This window comes from Nelumbo nucifera, chromosome 4 (assembly GCF_055504915.1).
Source record: "Nelumbo nucifera cultivar China Antique chromosome 4, China Antique-T2T, whole genome shotgun sequence".
NCBI lineage: Eukaryota > Viridiplantae > Streptophyta > Magnoliopsida > Proteales > Nelumbonaceae > Nelumbo > Nelumbo nucifera.
The window spans coordinates 28332019-28341657 of record NC_142652.1 but is presented as its reverse complement, the minus strand read 5'-3'; the positions used below and the strand labels follow the sequence as shown (position 1 = coordinate 28341657).

Genomic DNA, 9639 nt, shown 5'->3' with positions numbered 1-9639 from the left:
AGAGCTTCTAAAATAAAATACAAGGAAACAAGTTCTCAATTAAGTTAAAACATCAGTCAGAATCCAATGAAGCTTTGATAAACATGGAGGTAGTATGTATCTAGCTACCAATATTTGTGCCTTACACCCTCTTAGAGACTTCCTCTCCTAAGCAATCCTTGACAGGCAAGGGAATAAATTGTGTGGAGTAACCCAAATTACAAAGTTCTAGGGAAACCAACTGATAGAAAACAACATGAAAAAAAGCATTACCACCCCATAGGCCATTAAAGAATGAGTAGATTCCTCCAATCAACCTAAGGGCTTGGGCTTTCAAAAAAAACTATTTATTATTTACAACCAAAAATTACAAGCCAACAACTCATCTAGGCTTAAAGTGTAGGAAAAATAATTTGTTGTGACTAAATTAGGATACATAAACTATTCATTATTTACAATAAGACCATTACGTTTTCTCTGCACTAATTACACCCATATCAAATGCCTATGTATTATCATTTGGGTCCACCCAACATCCAATCCGAAAGTCAATTAAATAGTTCATAATTGGTCTGTGATTGATTATTATGGGAGAATCCTATAACTGTAGTAACGGGTGATTTTAAGTCTTAATCATCAAATCGGTAATTCCATTCCTAGTCAGTGTTAAGATTGATGCAATTGATCACCTTCATATCCACCTTTACAGGGTGAGTTGCTCAATTCAATCACCCAAGTATGTTGACTAGAAAAGAATGTTATTGTATTAATCCCTCCTTTCAGACTTTGAAAACTTTCTCAAATTCCTTAGGTTGATTTGTAATTTGATTTTACAATGCTAGCACAAATATGTAGGAAATTGGAAGCTTGCTTGGTTTGAAGGCTAAAGGCTCAGGTGCTTAGTTAGATAAGAGAAATTTTGCTACTTAGGAATCATTTTTTGGTTATGCTATATATATAGGTTGGTACTATCGCCAGTTAAATGCATCCATTCACTAATCATTGCGTACGGTGAATGGTTCCTAGAATGCAATACTTACCCTGTTCTACTGAAAGGTATCACTGCATAATGGTTGATTATACATTTAAAATCCTAGTGTTAACAAATGTGAAACCCTAACCATTAGGAACTATTTGGGTGTGGAGAGATGTGCATTTAAATCCCTAATGCATCAATAGAATCTGAAAAAAAAATGAGAAGTGACGACTGATTATACCTAAACACCGTGAAGAATTGAGAGTAAAAGGAGAACATGGTGAAGAACCTGAACGATGAACAGTGATGTGAAGAGAAGAAGAAGAAGAAAAAGTAGTTAAGGAAGAAAAGGAGACCATACCATCTATGCTTCTCAGTCAAGTCAGTGGGTAGAGTTTCTCTCAATCAAATGAGGTAGGTTTCCATCGATCCCTTTCTAAAATTTTGTTAGACTTATCGGGAAGATGAAAGTCCGAATAGACCATAAGCTTCACTCGTAGCTTTTTAGATATGGACCATTTTGAGCTTTTACAGTCTTTTTTAGGTCTTGTCTTCTAGTCTACTGAGCTTTCACAAGCCAAATAAGAAAAGACCAATTTTGGTCTACTGGGCTTCTAAAAGCTCACTAGATCTTCCAAAAAGACTTGCCAAACAAGGCCACAATGAAGCTGGAAGAAGTTACTGTATCTCTTCTATCCAATGAGGTTAGGAGGAAGCCCAAGTATGAGAACAGGCAAGACTCTGTGTTGATCACGGTGGGAACAGATCAGAAAGGAACGACGTCTGACAGGGGATCTAAGAACAGCAGGTCTAGATCCAAGGCTAGGGAAAAGGGCAAAATACAATGTTACAAATGCAAGGAATTTGGTCACATGAAGAGAGATTGTCCTATACGAAAAATGAGTGGGGATGAATTCGGAAGCGTGGCAATTGCATTTGAAAATGAAGGAAACATTCTCATAATCTCTAAAGTTATGTGCAATTTTTCTCCAAATGAGTAGGTTTTAGATTTGGGATGTTTTATGCATATTTGCTCTATGAAGGAATATTTTGACATGTTCCAAGAGAGGAAGATAGGTGTTGTCTTCTTGGGTGATGGATCTATGTGTAACATCATGGGTGTTGGGACAATAAAAATCAAAATGTTTGATAGAGTAGTTCACACTTTGGGTGGTGTGGCGTATGTCCCAAAAATGTGCATAAATCTAATATCACTTAGTTGGTTAGATTCCAAGGAATGCAAGGTTTTTGCTATAGGTGGAGCCATGAAATCACACGTCGCATTATGGTCTTGATGAAGGCAGAAAAATGCAAGGGTTTGTATGATCTGGTTGGGAGTACAATGGATCCCAAGACCTCGATGGAATGTTGGAAACGGAATACGCAAGGTAGTGTGGCTATACAAAGGGTCTCTTTTGCGAATAGAGTAGAGACAAGTGCTGCAAGTTTCCAAGGTATAGATGATGGTGAGAGAAAAATCTATGTTGGAAGAGAAGAAGGATCAAGGTCCCTCTCTGAAGTTAACTATGATTGTTAGCTTGGGTATAGTTACATAGGTACATTGGCCATGTTGTTTGAATCAGGTGGAGTTAGGACCGAATGATTCAGATTATGTGTAGCTAGTGATGTTTTGCAAGGCCAATGGAGGTTTGTGGCATTTGCAGACAGGTGGAGGCACAAATAATATATCTCTAAGGTGGTTGAAAAATAATCCAAGGTGGAGATTATTGGGATTGTGTCTTATTTTACAACCGCTGCATTAATTTTAATCTAACGGATGGTGTGGTCCCTCTTTAGGCTAAAGAGGTTTTACATATAAAAGCTTTCTTTTGTATATAGGGTTAATATTTTTTGGGAGAAAAATACAAAGTGCTCTTGGTGTGAGAGTGAGTTTTTTCTCTTGTTTTTGTTCTTCGGGTTGAGAGGAAAGGGAGAACGGGTGTACAAGAGTTAAGGGTTAGTTTGGGTTGCAAGTCGCAAGGTACTTGTATTGTTCTCAGTTTTCTTTCATAGTGAAGAATAGATTTCGTCTCTCCCGTGGACGTAAGTGGTAAGGCCGAACCACGTAAATCTTTATGTTTTTTGTGGTGCATGCTTTTATTTGTCTTTGCTTGGATTTTATCATTTTTGTTGCTATTAGATTTCTCGTGGTTGTTATTTCAAATAACTTGTGATTTTATATTGTGGGTGGTTGTTGTGAGGTCCCAACAAAAGCAATCTGTTCATCTTTGTTTAAAATAAGAACATTGAACTTCATCACTATTATAGGTTTGAGATGCCTCAAACTAGAACCTCACAGGGCTTATTTTGAACATTGCACTTAGCATCATCCACAAAGATGAGTCATTTTAATTGTTTATCAGGTTATGTTATCAAATCTATAAGTTTATGGTTTAAGAAATGGAAGTAGGGAGTAAATTCCTCAAAAAATTCAGGTCAAATAGATTTATATATTGCTGAGAGTTCAATTAGGCATGTATAATAGTTCCCTATTGAACATTACGAGGAACTTGGGAAGAATATCAAATTCAATCAACTAGAAGTCATATCTTTAGTAGAGAATCCAAGAGTGAAGAAAAATGTAAAAGTTGAAAACAGATCATGTTATGTTTAACATCTAGAAGTTTTAAGATGCAAGATGCTAGGTAGCTTAGTTTGAAATTTGCCAACTCCTCCTTAGTGCACAAGAGAGAGAGAAATGTTTTGTGGGTAACTGAAAAAATAAAAATTTATTGTTTCAAAAATATTTATGCATAAAAATAGATATTTAGTTTTAAAAAAGTAGTATGTAATGGATGTTAAAGTTTAGTGTGTTGTTGGAAGGCTAAATTAGTAGGAAATTCGAACTCAATTTATACATATGTATTTTGTTTGACAAGTTCCACAACTTCAACAACTAAAGACAGGTGGCCAGGTTTGGCCTTTCTTATTTCTTTGTTCGCATTTGGTTTATTGTTCCTACTTTTGAAGCATATCTTTAGAGGTGTAAAACAGGTCGTATCGGGTTGAGTTATCTTCAGCCATGTCGTCCTTTCTTGGGATAATTTGGGGGGTCGGCCTGGCACAGTCCACGTTCCAAGCCCATGCATGCCCGTGTCGTGCCGTAGGTAAGGCTGATATGTGGGCCAAGCCCGGACCAAAACTATTTATTTAAAAAATGAAAAAAAAAACTTAAAATTTTTTTTTTATATGAATTTTAATGTATGCAATTGTTTATTTATATAATAATTAAGTAAATTAGTATAATAAAATTGAAATCAATTGTTTATTTTATTAATATATTACATATTATATATTATTATATAATTATAATATATAATATATAAATATTATATATATATATATATATTTTTTGAACCTTGTACCCATCAGTCTACCTGTAACACATGCTCGGGCCTTGGACCAATACTATATTTTGAACCTTCGTTGAGAGTGTAAATATTCGAACATGTACAGAGAGGGCAGTAGGCTGATAGATATGTTAGGTAACATACATGAAGAATGACGAAAAGAGAGAATTTTAGGAAATGGATGCAATTTCAAACTTTTTTTTTAAAAAAAAACGAACTCGATCAATTCAGAAAGGGGAAAACCTCTGCTCAAATAGAAATTAATTAGTATTGGAATAAGTTCACAAACACTTCTGAATTGAGCATTTGCAAATTGGTTTCAGTTCTCAATAGCAACAATTTTAACTAAAAGATGAAAAATTAATGAAAAACCAGCTTAACAAGGATGATTAGTGGTTGAACCATAGATCCAATCGAATTTTAGGTTCTTCATCAAAATATCAGTTCATCTTTTTGTCATAAAAAATTACTTGAATTCTAGTCTGATTTGATCAGACCATTGGATAAATTGATAAAGAGTTCACTATTAAATAGTTTTTCACTAAAAAAACAGTGTTTGTAAAAAGTGTTGGAAAAATTTTCTACTTTATAATATTTAAGATATAGTTTTACCCCTTTAGACTAAAAATTTTGCTTCGTACCCTTTTTTACATTGAAACAAACTGAGGCTAAATGGAATTGACACATAACTATGGAGTTCAACAAACTTACTAAAGCTGTAAACCTAACATTTAATTTCTTCCCTTTTTTCTTTGTTTCTTTTTAAATAATGATTATGGACTAAAGCTGTAATCCTAACATGCATATTTTTTCTTCTTCTTTTTGTATGATGTGTTCAACCTGGAAAACATTGTGAAATGTCCTTCCATGGAATCAAAAAATTACTTTAGTTCTATATCCCAGAAAGAACGAGAAATGTAGGAATACTGGTATTAAAAATTTTCCAAGTTTATGATCCATATTTATCTTAACAAGAATGTAGGAACTAGAAACCACTGCTATATATTTATTAGTCCTTCTTGCTAGCAAAAATAAAAATAAAAATAAAAACAGAACCATTTCGTCAGACCCTCAAACACAGTGGAATCAACTGCTTTTGGATATCTTGCCTACAACCCAGCTTGCATCTCCTAATAGCATTACTGTAACCTACCAAACAATCAAAGTTATCACCAATAGCATTTTTCCTTTTGAAAAAAGGGTGTTTTGGTTCACACAGTTGTGTTGTGTGCCATCTCTATTTCTCCTACCTGGTTTTTGGCTTGTGATGCAGTTTGTCTTTTACGCATCCAGATGGGTTTCATCCTTTGTATAAGCTATCTGCACTTACGGTGCATTTGCAGTTGCAGCTTCTTCTCCGTCGTTTCTACTGAATTCTTCAATAATTCCTTCACATATTAACTTGGCTTGCTTAGGCAAGTTATGACTTCTTAAGAGTCTTTCCAACCAATCAGTGGCTGTTTTCCCATCCATCGCCAATATCCTTCATTTGCAAAAAAAATCAAAAGAACTATTAATTAACAATCACTTCGTATTAAAATAATGACGATGCTGAGACACAATTGGATTCTAATAGCCAGCTGGCCAACTGGGTAAAAAAGTTAGAAATGAAAGATGGCGTCGCCCGGACTCGAACCGGAGACCTTCAGTGTGTTAGACTGACGTGATAACCAACTACACCACGACACCGCTGATTGAAATAAAGTGACTTCGATACATACCCATTAAGTTTGCAAGCTGTATTGGATTCCACGAATTGCTCCGTACTTCGCAAAGTCAAAATCTCACAGAGTCTGTACTTCTTCTGCAAATAATACTTTTGGTGTTGGTTTTCTGCGAGGCAGAAATCTAATCCTCCAGGAATGATCTTTGTGACTATTCTCTTGTTCAGCTTCATCTGCTGTCTGACCTTGGACTCCTGCGCTTGCTTCCTTTGATCTTCGTCCGCGTAAAATATTGCAGATCGATAATGTGTTTTAATCCCAAAGTTCTGCAACAGTCTCCAGTCAGGACTAAAAAAAAAGGAAAGAAGAAATGCAAAGGGAAACTGAAACCATAGTTATAGAAAAAGGAGAGGGAATTGCCAAGTATAATTTGTTGGTGGGATCATGGGTTTCCCAGAAAAAATCACAGAGATATCTGAATGATACTTTTCGCGTATCAAATACAACTTTTACGGCTTCAGTGTGGCCTGTACGCCCCTCACAGACCTGTAAAAACAAGAAGAAATTAAAGACGTCTTTAGTTTTGTTTAAAATGGAAATATAGAAAAACGAAAGAGAGATTGTTGTAAAAATAGAAGAAATGAGAGATGGGTAACTTATCAGTTTCACCTCTCTGTGCGTAGGTTTCTTAAGGGTTCCTCCATAATAGCCTGTAGCCGTTTTCACAACTCCATCTACACGCCCATATGCAGCTTCAATTTCCCAGAACCTATCTGCAGTAACAACCAACAACATGTTACTCTGAAAAAAGAAAAAGAAAAGAAAAAATGGACAAGATAAATATAAAACAAAGTGGGGAGAAGGGTGCACCTCCAGAAAAAACTGCTTCATGGAGAAACTCCGGTGGAATGATACTACCCGTGGAGGTGGTTTCTGATAAAGAGAAATTGTCGTGAACTTGAGGTTTGGATTGAGGAAGTAAATGATACATGCTGTAGAAGAAAGGATGTTCAAACTGGTAAGCAATGGTGGGCCGGGAAGTATTAGGTCGAGTTTTCTTGGCTTTGCATTAAGGAAAATCTATGATGCAGGAAAGATATAGTATGGAAAGAGCCATGATTTTTGATAAATAATATATATATATATATTGAATTGAACCAATCTAAACTGATTCAAAGTATTCATATTGAACCAATTTAAACCTGCTCCATTTATAATGAATTCATATTGAATTGGGTATCGGATTGGACCGAATCCCATCCAATTGACATCCTTACTAACAATTAGTGACAACTGTTGTTTTCTTGACTTCTCAAGCACGTGGTCCCTATCATGTGAGGTTTATTTATAGTTAAAATATTGTTATTTGGAAAACATCATCAGCTAATTCGTGGAATATAATGCTTAGTCAAATGATTCTTAATTTACCTGCAACTGATCATAACTTATTTAGTCAATTAAATCACACAATTGATGAAAGAATATGTGATAAGAATGAAAATGAAATGACGAAGGCTGGAAGGCAGCACACTGTTAGAATTGACTTAGCTTCAAAACGATGATGGGATGTACCTAGATCAAAATTTTATCCATTAATATATTTAGATTCAAAATTCAAATGGAACCTTTTGTGTCCGGTTTAGTCAGATCCAATTTCAGATTTGAATTAGAAATCGGACAAACTTAATATGAATTGATTTCAATATGGGTTCTCATTCCAACTTTTATTAGCACAAGTTTGTATCAAAACTCTAAACAAAGCAATTGGAAAAAGATAGAAAAAAAGAGTGTTAAATTTAATTTTTAAGTTTAAATTTAATTTCTAAACAAATAAACCATACCGAAAATAGAACCAAACTAATACAACCTCAGTTGGCGGATTTTCACTAATGGTCAATCGTTTCGGGTGATAAACTCCCAGCCTAACCAGATTAATTTGGTAGACGAAAGAGCCTACAACCGAACTGAACCAATCCTTGAATACTCCTAATTTCAGCTAAATTAATAGTCTGATCTCTAATAAATAACAATAATTTAATCTCTAATAATTATTGAAAATTTATAGCAAAAATACACAATTATTGAAAATAAGTTCATAATGAAAATACAATAGATATCTAATAAAAGTACAATAAATACTGAAAATATATTAAATTAGTCAATAAATAGTGCAATACCAAATAATAGTTTAACCTCTAATAAATATTAATCAATATATTATAAAAAATACATAATTAGTAAAAATAATTTTATAACAAAAATATAATAAATACGACAAGTTAAATTTCAAAAGTTAAATAATAGTTGTTTAATCCCCAATAATTATTGACAATTTACTGTTAAATATCAAAACAAAAATAGATTTATAAATAATTATTAAAAATACATTTATCAAAAAATACAATAAATGATTATGGAAATTAGTTATTTACAATATTATTTATATATATATATATATATTTATAATGAATATACACTATTATTGTACAATTATTACTAATAAATATTTTTTTGAAAGTTATTTTCTACAATTATTAATTCATATAAGTGAAATTAGTTATTTACAATATTATTTAGTTATTTAAATTTTAAATTATTAATTATTTATTGAATTTAATAATCCATAAAATTATAATTAGTACTATTATTACATAATTCATCATTAATTTTTTAAAATATTAAATTTTTATTAATATGAATATTATGAAATCTATTATAATTATTTTTAACTATTTAAAATTTAGTCATGTTAAATATTTCGTTATTTAAATATTTAAATAATATATAAAATATTTAATATTTTTCATTATTTGAATTTTATTTATTCTAATGTTATTACGTAAAATTAAATATTTTGTTATAAAATTATACTGTTATTACATAATTTCATGCTGAATTTTATAAAAATATAGAATTATTAATAATATGAACATTGTTAAATTTATTATAATTAGTTTTTTGTTTTGAATAAATATTTTAAAATTAGTATATAATTTGTTATAATGTTTAAATAGTTCTGATTTTTTTAATTGAAACTTTCTTTAGATGGATGTAGATAAAAAGTGGGGGAGAGGATAAATAGGAGTTAGAGATAGATTAAGAGGGAATCTCTCTACTAAATTGGAGATAATTTAAGAGATAAATAGGAATTAGAGATAATTTAGGAGATAAATAGGAATTAGAGACAATTTAAGAGAAAGTGGGGGAAATTGGTGCCACTTGGCTAAACATTAGATAAGCAAACCCCTTTTTCTTTATGGCTGTTATAAATAGTTAAGCATATATTATTTCCTTATTGGTTTAATGGGTAATTATGTGGAATTAAAAAAATAAAAAATTCAAAAATATAGGAAACTAGGAAGGGAAGGAGAAGCATGGTGATGTGGACTGTCTTGCTATATATATATATATATATATATTTCAACCATCACCAATAATCTATCTTCAAATAAATGGGCCGGCATGGAAACTCTTGGATGTTGAATTTAGGAGCGGCCACGAGCCAAGCCTTTCACAAGCTATTCAATCTCAACTCGGTTTAAACCGAGCTTCGAGCTGAATTTAAGCTCGATATATAGGCTCGTTTGCTATTCGAGTTGAGCTCAAGCCCAATGAACCTCAGCTTGTGAGGTTCGCAAGCCTAGTATTAAATAAATAATTTTTATTATAT

General features: G+C 32.5%; 1 long non-coding RNA gene and 1 other non-coding gene across 2 annotated transcripts; both read right to left on the bottom strand.

The window, feature by feature from the left end:
- Positions 1–5318: 5318 nt before the first annotated feature.
- On the bottom strand, positions 5319–7029 carry LOC148792106 (uncharacterized). Its single transcript, XR_016085238.1, has 4 exons — positions 6840–7029; positions 6639–6742; positions 6027–6515; positions 5319–5788 (listed from the first exon to the last, which is right to left on the bottom strand). It is a non-coding gene; the product is annotated as an uncharacterized LOC148792106 (long non-coding RNA).
- TRNAV-AAC (transfer RNA valine (anticodon AAC)) lies at positions 5921–5994 on the bottom strand. Its single transcript has one exon. It is a non-coding gene; the product is annotated as a tRNA-Val (tRNA).
- Positions 7030–9639: the final 2610 nt, after the last annotated feature.